Raw genomic sequence first — 12,816 nt, forward strand, 5'->3', positions numbered from 1 at the left:
TTGGATTCCATATACAAGTTGGCTCATGCAGTATTATTTGTCTTTCTGTGCCTGGCTTATTTCACCTAGCATAATGTCCTCTGGGTTCATCCATGTTGTTGACGTGGTTTCCTTCTTTTTTAGACTGGAATAATTTTCATTATTATAGTATAGTATAGCATGTAACAATAATATCTATACCACATTTTCTTTATTCATTCACTGATGGACATTTAGGTTGTTTCTGTGTCTCACCTATTATGAATAGTGCTGTAATGAATATGGGAGTGCAAGTATCTCTTTATGACAATGATTTTATTTCCTTTGGGCATACTCAGAAGTGAGATGGCTGGATCAAGAAAAGTAAAAGGCAACCTATGGATGGGTGAAAACATTTGCAAACCATACATCTGGTAAGGGGTTAATACCCAAAATATATAAGAGCTCCTACAACTTATTAGCAAAAAACAAAACCAAAACAAGAACCAAATAACCTAACTTTAAAAATAGACAAAGGACCTAAATAGGCATTTCTCCCAAGAAGGCATACATGTGGCCAACAGGCATATGAATAGGTGTTCAACATTGCTAATCAAGGAGGGTCTGTAAGGTGGCTCCTGCCTGTAATCCCAGAGCCTGAGGTGGGAGGATTGCTAGAGCCCAGGCTTTGGAGACCAGCCTGGGCAACATAGGAAGACTCTGTCTTTACAAAAAATTTTAAAAATCAGTGGGGCTTGGTGGTTTCTGAGGTCCCATCTAGTCCAGAGGCTGAGGCGGGAGTATCCCTTGAGCCCGGGAAGTCTAGGCTGCAGTGAGCCGAGATTGCACCACTGCACTCCAGCCTGGGCCACAGAGGGAGACCCTGCTGCAAAAAATAAATAAATATATAAATAAATAAAATTCAGGAAAATGCAAATCAGAATCAGAATGAAATGTCTCCGAACACCTGTTAGAATGGCTAATACCAAAAAGACAAGAGACAGCAAGTGTTGGTCACGATGTGGAGAAAAGGGACCCTTCGCACGCTGTTGAGGGGAATGTAAACTGGTGCAGCCATCACGGAAAATAGGACGGAGGTTCCTCCAAAAACTCAAAACAAGGTCCAGTCTTTCCGAGGCCCCCTTCTGCTTGCCTGTGACCACCCTTCTTCCAACCCTCCAGCTCCAGGTCCCCTCTGCTGCCCTCATACGCGGCGTCTTCGCACTCTGGGCCTTACAGCGGCTGCTCCTCCAGGTTTGCTCTCCAACTGCAGCCTTCCCTGTCCTGCGCGACCACCGGCCTCCTGGCGCCCTCTGCCTATAGTGGAAACCCCTGCCATCACTTCACGTTTACTCTCACCTCCTCCACTAAATTGCAAGCTCCAGGGAGGCATGTTTTCATCTGATGCGTTGACCCCAACTACTAACAGCTATGCCTGGCACATAGTAGATGCTACATGGATATTTGATGAACTTAAAAAAAAATTCAAAGGATTCTTTTTCTCTCTGGTCAATGGAAGACGGAGAAGGAATGAAATTGAACTTCAATAGCTTAACAAAGGGCGGAAGGGTGGTGTGCTGACCGCCCCCCCCCACCCCCACCCAACGCTGGGCCCCAACCTACCCTGCCCCGCTCCCACGGGATCCTTTTCTACAAGGGTGAGAGGAGCTGACTCCGGTTTGGACTGGAAGAAAGTTTCCAAGAAAATAAAATTAGTGGCCCAAGCACATACCCCTCCTCCGCCCCGCGCAGTCTCTGAGATGCGTCCCAGCAACTGCCCAAGGACTTGGAGGGAGCGGGCATTTTCAGGCTGCACAGAGGCCATCTGGGGAGAAGGTGTGCGGCTGTTTTGCTGAAATGTAAAAAGAGATGTCCTTTGGAGCCCAGGACGCCGTTTCCGGCTGGCTACCCGAGGTTGCGTGCAAGGGGCGGGTCCTTAGCCATGAAAATGACCCTCCCGGCTGCAACGGCGCACAGGCCCAGGGCCGCTGAGCCCCTCCAAGCCGGGATCGGTCCTGGAGACCTGCGCGATGGAGCGGACAGAGGGACTGGGGGGCGCCGCAGTGCAGGGTGTACAGCTGCAGAGGAGCCGGGGATACAGGGGTGCGGGGCGCAGGGATAACGGGCGCAGGGGACGGTCACGGGTGCTTTCTAGTGGGTTGTGCAGGCTCAGGTTCCCAGCGCTGGGTGGTTGCGACTCTGCATAAAACGCTAAGCCTTTGAGGCCCTTATTCACGCTCGGGGACGTCTCCCAATTGGTCAGTTCAAAACCTCTGGGCGAGGTTGCATTGTCTGCAGATTCCGCCCTCTGAGTCTCCGCACGCTGCCGCGGGTCTGCTTCTCCCCCGGGGTCAGAACTTCCGACGCTCTCCTGGTTTTACACGCGTTAAGTCACTGGTTTCTTGCAGCATCGCGTGTTCCCTAGATACATGGGCTGAGGCTTATTCTTCCTGAAAGTGAGGATTTTTTCCCTTGGGCTTTCCAGAGCCAGCCCGCGTGGAGAGTGACGAGTGACAGGCGCCTTTGTTCCGGGCTTGCATGGGTGGGACGCGCCCCCTCCTCAGCACTCAGCCTGGCGAGCCTGGCCCTCCCGTCGCCCCTTCTTAAGTGCTTTTGTCCCGGGATCTCGATTTTGTTTACTCTTTCCTGCTTACACAGATACACACACACACCCAGACCTAAACTTTATATGAACAGACATGAACTTAAAGAAACAAAACTCCCATATGTGTCAACGCGCTCCTTTTTAACAAAATTAACAAAAATTCAACACAATGTTATTTCCATCCTTTTGTTGTCTTATTATTAGAAACGTGTATGCTAACTTTCCTCCTTTTATAAATGAGGCATGTTCTAATTAACCATTTGTATGGTTGTTTTTGGTGCTCAAATGGTCACACTGCAGCCCCGGGAAGGTATTTTCAAAACGCTGCTCTGTCCTTTTAGGGTCGCCCTGATTGTTGGAAGCATCTTTGCTTTTGTTTTTGTTTTGTTTTTGTTTTGCTGAGACGGTCTAGCTCTGCCGCCTAATCAGGCTCACTGTGGCCTCAAAACTCCTGACTCAAGCGATCATCCCTCCTCAGCCTCCCAAGTAGCTGGTGCTACAGGTGAGCACCACAGCGCCTAATTGGTTTTTTGTTTTGCGTGTGTGTGTGTGCGCGTGTGCGTGTTTTTGGGTTTTTTTGTTTGTTTGTTTTTGTTTTGTTTTTTGTTTTGTAGACGGGTTCTCCCTATATTGCCCAGGATGGCCTTGAACTCCTGGGCTCAAGCCATCCTCTAACCTTGGCCTCCCAAAGTGCTGGGATTACAGGTGTGAGCCACTGGCACCTGACTCATCTTTGCTTTCTGACAGCAAAAAGTTATTTCCGACCTATCATGGGTGTTTTGTTTTGAATTTTTGTTTTTTTGACTCCAGATATGGACTTAACTGCACTCCAAGGAGTTTATGTTGCTCTTCATGAAAATTAGTATTATAGACAGAATTGAAGCTGGGAATCAGCTACTTTTGTCTCTCATTTTCACTGTTCTTTTTTTTTTTTTAGACGGAGTCTCACCCTGTCCCCCAGGCTGGAGTGCAATGGCGCCATCTTGGCTCACTGCAACCTCTGCCTCCTGGGTTAAAGCGATTCTCCTGCCTCAGCCTCCCAAGTAGCTGGGACTACAGGTGCTGCGTCACCATGTCTGGATAATTTTTTGTATCTTTAGTAGAGATGGGGTTTCACCATGTTGGCCGGGCTGGTCTCGAATCCCTAACCTTGTGATCTGCCTGCCTTGGCCTCCCAAAGTGCTGGGATTACAGGCATGAGCCACCACGCCCAGCCACTGTTCTCTTTTTTTAATGATGGTGTAGATGTCTACCCTGTGGAGATATATTGATCTTCAAAATCACTGTGATAGTACAGTTATTATGGAAAACATTATTAAATTCAAAATAGAACTCCCAAACAATACAGCAGCCCCACTGCTGGGGATATATCTAAAGGAAATGAAATCCATATCCAGAAGAGAGATCTGCACCATGTTCACTGCAGCACCATTTACAATAACCAAGACATGGAGTTTAACCTAAGTATCCATTGTCGGATGAATGAGTAAAGAAAATATGGTACATATGCACAATGAAATACTATTCTGGCCTTAAAACATAATGAAATTCCCTCATTTGGACAACAGGGGTGAAATGAGAACATTATGTTAAGTGAAATTAGCCAGATATAGAAAGACAAACACCGCATAATCTCACTTCTATGTGGAATCTAAAGAGGTTGATATCATAAAGCAGAGAGTGGAATGATGGTCTCCAGGATCTGGGGGCTAGAGACACTGACTAAAGGGCATGCAATTTCAGTGACACAGGAAGAGTCAGTTCAAGACATCTAATGTACAACACAGTGACTATAATTCACAGCAATGTAGTACATGAAAATTGCTAAGAGAGTAGATTTTAGGTGTTCTCACCACAAATAAATATGTGAGGTAATGTCTATGTTAATTAGCTTGATTTAGCCATTCCCCAATCCATATTCCAAACACAATACATATTTCAAAACATTACCTTGTACACCATATATACAATTTTTGTCAGTTTAAAGAAATAAAGAAGAAAAAAAGTCACCATGATCATTGGTAGTCCTTCCCTGATAATGCTGATGCCTCATCCTCAAGTGAGGACATTTGTCTCAGTCACTTCAAGCTGCTATGACAAAACACCAGAGACTGAGCAATTTGTAGACAATAGAATTTTTGCTCACAGTCTGGAGGCTGAAAGTTCAAGATGAAGGTGTCAGCAGGGCTGGGGTCTGGTGAGGGTCCTCTTCTGGTCTGTAGAGTGCAGTCTTGTGATTGCAACCTCATGTGATGGAAGGGGTGAGGCAGCTCTCTGGGGTCCCTTTTACAGTGGCCCTAATCCCATCAGTGAGGGCTCCACCTTGATGACCTAATTATCTCCCCAAGGCCCCACCTCCTATGCCATCCTCACATTGAGGGTTGGGGCTTCCACAGATGAGTTTGGGCTGGGGCACAAATGTTACCCGAAAGGGGTCCCAATCCAAACCCCAAAAAATGGTTCTTGGATCTGGTGCAAGAAAGAATTTGAGGCAAATCCATAAAATGAAAGCAAGTTTATTAAGAAAGTAAAGGAATAAAAAATGACTGATCCATAGGCAGAGCAGTGGCATGGTGCGCTGGTTGCTCATTTTTTATGTTTATTTCTTGATTATATGCTAAGTAAGGTGGGGATTATTCATGAGTTTCCCAGGAAAGTTGTGGGCAATTCCCAGAGATAAGGGTTTCTCCTCTTTTTAGACCATATAGGGTAACTTCCAGATGTTGCCATGGCATTTGTAAACTGTCATAGCACTGGTAGGAGTGTAGCGGTGAGGATGACCAGAGGTCACTCTAATCGCCACCTCGGTTTTGGTGGGTTTGGGGTGGCTTCTTTACTGCAACCTGTTTTATCAGCAGCGTCTTTATGGCCTGTATCTTGTGCTAACCTCCTATCTCATCCTGTGACTTAGAATGCCTTAACCTCCTTAATCTCCTGGGAATGCAGCCCAGCAGGTCTCAGCCTTATTTTACCCAGCCCCTATTCAAGATGGAGTTGCTCTGGTTCACATGTCTCTGACACAAACACTTAAGCCAAACCAACATTGTGGAAAGAAAGGAAAGACATTTCTGAAAACAAATGTGTGGTTCTGCCTGATGGTTCTGGTGAATCTTCCACACTTGCTATGACAAGCAATTCAAGGAAAATAATACGTGAGAGTTGTTTTATGAAAAATGCTGCAACTTTGGCATTGTTGCTACTGCAGTTTGGGCCCAAGGTCTTGCAGGTTGGGGTTTCACCCTCCTCATTTCACATAAACCCAGGGCCAGACTTCACTGGATGCTAATTGGCATATCTACAAATAGGCCAGCCGGTCTGTGTCTCCTGATTTAGAGACTGTAAACTAAAAATAAAATCCTAAGCACCCCCAACCAACTGCACAGACACCCTATTGGTAAAAGGGACCCCATAGAACCTTAAAAACTGAGTTTCTGGCCATGATAGGATGGGAGTCAGACACATCTCATTATACCCCTTTCTGTTGAGGTTTAGACACAACTGACAGCATTCATGTTAACATAGAGACAGTCCAGGTGAGGTTAAGAGAATTTTTTTAAAAAACACAGACACAGGATGGAGTCTTTGTGGCAATAAGGTGTCAAATTATAAACAAAACCTAAGGGTTAAGTCAGCACCCTATACTTAAAGAATAAACCATGTTCTCACTGCTGCAAGGGTTTTCTTTTACTCCAGCAGCTAAACAAGCACTGGCCTCCAGCTAAGCAACATTAAGACAATTGCAGCTTACCCAGCTCCGACACCCTGCTCCACCAGCCATGACGGCAGCATTCACTGGACAAGACACTGACTTCAAGAGCTTTCTCCTGATGACAGACCACGACCTTGTCTAGTCCTGGCCCGTTTACAGAGGCTGTGCACTTGAGCACCTTTGAGTACTGGAAAGACCTAATTGGAATACATTTACATGTGAAGTCTCCACCCCAGGGTAAGCATGCGTCACATGTCATGTGCAAGTGTGTTCCGTGAACATGTGTGACGGCTGCCCTCACGGATCTCCATAGCCCTCCCATAGACTGTGGAATATGTGTGTTTGGCAAAGCCAAACAAGCACAGAGCTCCTGCCCCAACTCCTCCCTCCCCCAAAGTGCCTGGGCTTGGCCGAGGCACTGGGTTTGGCGAGGCTGTGCTTCCCTGCCTGAGGGATGGCCACTTTGCAGGCTGTAACCCTCTACAAGAAGTGAAATCTGCTTTTCCAATTCATAGATCCTGTGATTTTTTTCAGTTAACACAAAGATAAAGCTGGACATTAAAGCAGTGGAAACAGATTTCCATTCAGTGCCAGCTGTAGTCAGTACAGAGTCGCCTCCATTCTAATTTGTGCAGGGGTGGCGGGGTGTCTTAAAGGGAAGGAGGTGGGGTGAGCGGGGGCTCCGTGACAATCAGATGACACAATCTGTGTCTGCTAGCCAGCCAGGCCCAAAGTCAGGATTCTACCTTCTGGCAGAGACTGAGGCCTTCTCCCTCCTGGTTTCAAAGGAATGACTCTGGGTTCCTCGAGGAGCCACTGCTAGATTATAGGAGACACACGGACATCTCAACGTGCCAGAGGAAGTATTCCCAGTTGTGAGCTGGTTTCAGTAAATGCTCTAGGAAAGGAAGAGCCTGGACCAGTCTTCAGGCGTTGGCTGGAATAGAACAGCAAATTCCTGCCACAGCTGCTATGGTCTGAATATTTGTGTCCTCTGATGTAGAAAAAAAACAACTGTTTTTCCTCTGATCTCACAACACAACAATGAACACAGAAGACATCTGTGACCAAACATGTGAGGATTTCTCCCCATCAGCAAGCAAGCAAGCAAGCAACCAATGTCTTAGTGGGCACCAGTTAGGTGTCCTTGAATCCAATTTAATTCCGACTCCAGCCAGGCACAGTGGCTCATGCCTTGGTAATCTCAGCATTGGGAGGCAGAGGTGGGAGGGAATCGCCTGAGCCCAGGAGTTGGAGACCAGTCTGGGCAACATAGCAAGACTCTGTCTCTACAAGAATAAAATAAGTAGCTGAGCATGGTGGTGCACGCCTGTAGTCCCAGCTGCTCAGAAGGCTGAAGTAGGATTGCTTGAGCCCAGGAGTTCCAGGCTACAGTGAGCTAGGGTCTCACCACTGCACTCCAGCCTCGGCAACAGAGCAAGACCCCATCTCAAAATAATCACGACAATAAAAAAGCTAAATAAATAAACAAACTCTAACAGTATCTACCTGGATATTGCGTCAGATCCCATAGGTTAAGGGCTCAGTCCCCAAGGCTGCCCCACTTCAGACACCACAGGCAAATCCAAGCCTCCAGAACTTCTGACCAGCTGTAAGTTGGGGTTCCCTCGACCCCCTCTTTAAGCTTGATTAATTTGTTAGAGCAGCTCATAAAACTAGAGAAACACTTACTTACATTTACCTGTTTATTTAAAGAATAGTTTAAGGCTACAAATAAATAGCCAGATGAAGGGATGCAGAGGGAGAGGTCTGCAAAGGTCCAAGCGCAGGGCCTTCTGACCCAGGGGAGTTGGGCTGCGCCACCCTCCCAGCTTGCAAATGAATTCTCCCTCACCCTTCCTGCAAGCCCCCAGGTGTTCAGCCCTCCAGAAGCCCCCAAAACCTGTCCCCTTGGGCCTTTTATGGAGACTTCATTGGATGGACATGATAGAAGACAGCCATGTTGAAATGTGACCGGACAGAAAGTGTGTGATGTGACCCCAACAGACTGAGCGGGGAACCCCAGCAGAGCCTGTGTGTTCAGACTGTTCTTGGCCTCTCTGGGCAGCATCCTTCCTCCTGGGTATGGGGCAGGACCCTCTCTGAACTGGGAGTCTTATGACCCACAATCAGAAAAGGGAAGTCAGAAAATGTCCCTATGGCCAGGTCTGAGACAGAAAGGTGGGGAAAGACTACAGTTTTCATTTCTGTGGCCTGCCTGGGGAGCAAAAGGAGTAGGTAAAAGGAGGGTGAAAGAAGGTCGGAGAGATAGGTTCTGTTTCGGAGGCCTGAGCACCCCAACATTCTAACAAATACTGTTGCTGCAGGACTTTTCCTTAGTTCAGCTAGAGAACTCCAGCCTTTGTAGCACCTTCAGCTAAGGCGAAGAAGGAAAGATGTGGAGGAGGGGAGTTATGGGAAGCAGTGGTGGAGAGGGCCAGCGAGTGAGGCCTGGCATGCAGATTTCACTGGTGCTGTCTCCTGGCTGATAAGTGTCTAAAGTCATCTCACATGATTAAATTGATTCCTTCCTGGTGGAGAGGCAAAGACAACTTTGTCCATTTTGTCCTGTTTTTAGGAAAATAGGGGCGAGCAGAAAGCATTTTTACTTCCATTGTTTCTCAACAGCAGATTATTATTGGCCTTCAGCTCCAAATAATCTTTGTGCCAAAGTGGCATCCTTTGGGGAAGAGGTGGCATCCCTTGAGGAGGGGGTGGCACCTTTTAGAGATGGGGTGGCTTCCTTTGGAGAGAGGGTGGTATCCTTTGGGGAGGGGTGGCATTGTTTAAGGAGGGGGTGGCATCCTTTGGAGAGGGTGTGGCATCATTTTGGAAGAGCTGGCATCCTTTGGAGGGGGTGGCATCCTTTCGGGAGGGGATGGCACACTCTACAGAGGAGGTGCCATCCTTTGGAGAGTGGGTGGCATCATTTGGGAAGGGAATGGCACCCTTTGGAGAGGAGGGGGCATCTTTTGGGTGGCATCATCTGGGGAGGGGTGGCATCATTTGGAGAGGGGGTGGCATCATTTGAGGAGGGCTGGCATCCTTTGGAGAGGGGATAGCATCGTTTGAGAAGGGGTGGCATCCTTTGGAGAAGGTGTGGCATTTTTGAGGAGAGCTGGCATTGTTTGGGGAGGGGTGGCATCCTTTGGAGAGGGGGTGGCATTGTTTGGGGACGGGTGGCATCCTTTGAAGAGGGTGTGGCATCTTTGCGGGAGGGGTGGCATCATTTGGGAAGGGCTGGCATCCTTTGGAGAGGGTATGACATCCTTTGGAAAGTGTGTGGCACCCTTTGGGGAGGGTTGGCAACCTTTGGGGAGGGCATGGCACCCTTTGGGGTGGGGTGGCATCCTTTGGAGAGGAGTGGCATCCTTTGGGGAGGGATCGCATTCTTTGGGGAGGGTGTGGCATCCTTTGGGGAGGGTGTGGCATCGTTTGGGAAGGGTGCGGCATCCTTTGGGGAGGGGGTGGCATCCTTTGGAGAGGTGGTGGCACCCTTCATAGAGGGTGTGGCATCATCTGGGGAGGGAGTGGCATCATTTGAAGAGGGGTGGCATCGTTTGAAGAGGGTATGGCATCCTTTGGAGAGGGTGTGGCATTGTTTGGGGGAGGGGTGGCATCCTTTGGGGAGGGTATGGCATCCTTTGGGGAGGGTGTGGCATCCTTTGGGGAGGGGGTGGCATCCTTTGGGGAGGGGGTGGCATCCTTTGGGGAGGAGGTGGCACCCTTTGAGGAGGATATTCTCCTATCTTTCAAGAGCAATGTACGTTGAGTGTGGAATGAAGAATAATGAATTATTGTGACAAAGATGTGGGCTCCTTTAGATTTAATATGGTCCAGTTAATGCTGACTCCCCAGCTCTTTCGATGGGATGAATAGCATTCCCTCACTCCTAAACTAAGAATCCCCAAATGAGAGGTGCACTAATTGCACCTGAGCACCCCCCTTTCATTTGGGGGCCCTGTAGCCACTCACAGACCCACAGGCAGGAAAGGCCAATTTGCAGTTGTGGGGTTGTTTGTTGGCAGTTCACCCCTAAATCCTGGCTAATATGGGAATCCAAATCCCTGATTTAGTAGACTAGAGATATTTAGAAGTCTATAATAAAAAGCTGACATTATTTTATTGTCCCAACTATCCTAAAAGGAACTTTCTTCTATTCACTGGCTATAAAACTCCTTGAAGTTTCAGGTTCTCATTGCTTAACAGCTTGATTTAGGGGCCAAAGGCTACATAAGGCAGATTTTGATATTTACAAAGTGACTCTGGTTTTAACCAAATAGAGATCCAACATATGGCTGGAAAGGAGGTAACATTTGCCTAAGAAATTACCCCCAAAACTTAGTAGCTCCAGACAACATATACATATTGTCCCACAGTGTCTGTGTGGCAGTCGAGAATCGCAGTGCTGCCTAGGTGGGGCCTGTGGCCCAGGGGCTGTCAGAAGGCTGCCATCAGCGCTGTCCAGGGCTGGAGTCATCTCAGACCTGACTCAGGCAGAACCTGCCTCCAGGCTCTGGCATGAGACTGTGGGCGGATTCAAGATCCAGTTTTATTTATTTATTTTATTTTTTACTTTATTTAATTTGTTTTTTGAGATGGAGTCCCCAGTCTGTTGCCCAGGCTGGAGTGCAGTGACGTGATCTCAGCTCACTGCAAACTCCGCCTCCCATGTTTAAGCGATTCTGCTGCCTCAGCCTCCCAAGTGGCTGAGATTACAGACGTAATTACCACACCCGGCTAATTTTTGTATTTTTAGTAGAGATGGGGTTTCACCATGTTAGCCAGGCTGGTCTCGAACTCCTGACCTCAGGTGATCCACCTGCCTCGGCTTCCCAAAGTGCTGGGATTACAGGCATGAGCCACCAGGCCCAGCCAAGATCCACTTTTAGATTCATTCCTGTGGGCTTCCGTTCTGGGCTGCACATAGCCTGGCTGCCAGCTTCCCCAGACGGAGCCACCCAGGGAGAGCAGGAGGGAACCCCCGGTGAGAAGTCGAGGTCTTTCTATAACCTAATCCCACAAGTGTCATCACTGCTGCCAGAACCCACTTGTTCAAACCAGTTGGTAAGTGGAGGGGTGTGGACCGCCCACAGGCACGAACACCAGGAGGCAGGAATCCTTCGGGCATTTTAGAGGCAGCTGACTGCAGGAGATTCCCTCAGAGGCCCTTGGCTAAGTTTGTTTGACAACTGTGATCAGGGGTCAGTTTTGCAGTTTGTGGTGATTCTATGAGATCTCACATCTATAGTGACTGTGTGCTATAGGCTGAATTATGTCACACTCCAAAATTCATATGAATATTGGAAATAAATATGTCCCGGCCCCCAGCACCTCAGAATGTGACCTTATTTAGAGATAGGATGTTCGCAGAGGTAGCTGAAAGGAGGTCATTATAATCCAGTGGGACTGGTGTCCTGATAAAAGGGAAATTTGGACACAGAGACACGCTCAGAAGGAAGACAATGTGAGGAGCCGCAGAGAGAAGACTGCCACCTGCAAGCCAAGGAGAGAGACCTCAGAGGGTACCAGCGCTGCCCACACGGTGATTGATGTGGACTTCCCACCTTCAGGGCTGTATGACAATAAATGGGCTTTGGTTTAACCCACTATATTTGTGGTAACGTGTTACGGCAACAATAGAAAATGAATGCAAAGTCTGTTTTAGAGGTAGCCAGGATAGTTTGGATTAATAGAGGCTTCTGGAATTCTTTTTTTTTTTTTTTTTTTTGAGGCAGAGTCTTGCTCTGTCGCCCAGGCTGGAGTGCAGTGGTGTTATCTCTGCTCACTGTGACCTCCGCCTCCCGGGTTCAAGCAATTCTCCTGCCTCAGCTTCCTGAGTAGCTGGGATTACAGGCACGAGCCACCACGCTCAGCTAAGTTTGGTATTTTTACTAGAGACGGGGTTTCACTATGTTGGCCAGGCTGGTCTCGAACTCCTGACCTCATAATCTGCCCTCCTCGGCCTCCCAAAGTGCTGGGATTACAGGTGTGAGCCACCATGCCCAGCCGGCTTCTGGAATTCCTAAGAATAGACAGGGCATACTGAAGCCCTGTCTAGACAATATTTTCGTTGGCATTATGAATTGACGGTGCACAGTTAACTGCTTAATACACATAATCTGTGTAAAGAAGGAGAAAGGTACTATATAAGAGCTTCAGCACTCCCCTGACATGAAAAAGAGATGAGCACTTCTTCCCTTTTACCTTGCTGTGTTCATCCAGGCTGTATCCATTTAGTACAGTTCCAGGTGAGGACACTGATTTCTATCTAGTAGCCTTTCTGGGATTTCTAAGACTCAGGAGAGGACATAAGATTGCATACTCTGTGCCAATAGTTCAGACTTTCAGAAAGAATGAAATTCCTCCTCATCTGCATTCCCTCCTTTCAATCAAGAATCCCATAGTAGTTACCATGTTATTATACCATTGAGGGGCAGGAGGGGGTCGGCCCGAGTGCACAAAATGACAGTCACACTAGGAGCTGGTATTGTCAGCTATTCCCCTTGTTTTTTTCATACTAACTTATTTTCTCTCCACATTT

This window comes from Pongo abelii, chromosome 1 (assembly GCF_028885655.2).
Source record: "Pongo abelii isolate AG06213 chromosome 1, NHGRI_mPonAbe1-v2.0_pri, whole genome shotgun sequence".
NCBI classification, from domain to species: domain Eukaryota; kingdom Metazoa; phylum Chordata; class Mammalia; order Primates; family Hominidae; genus Pongo; species Pongo abelii.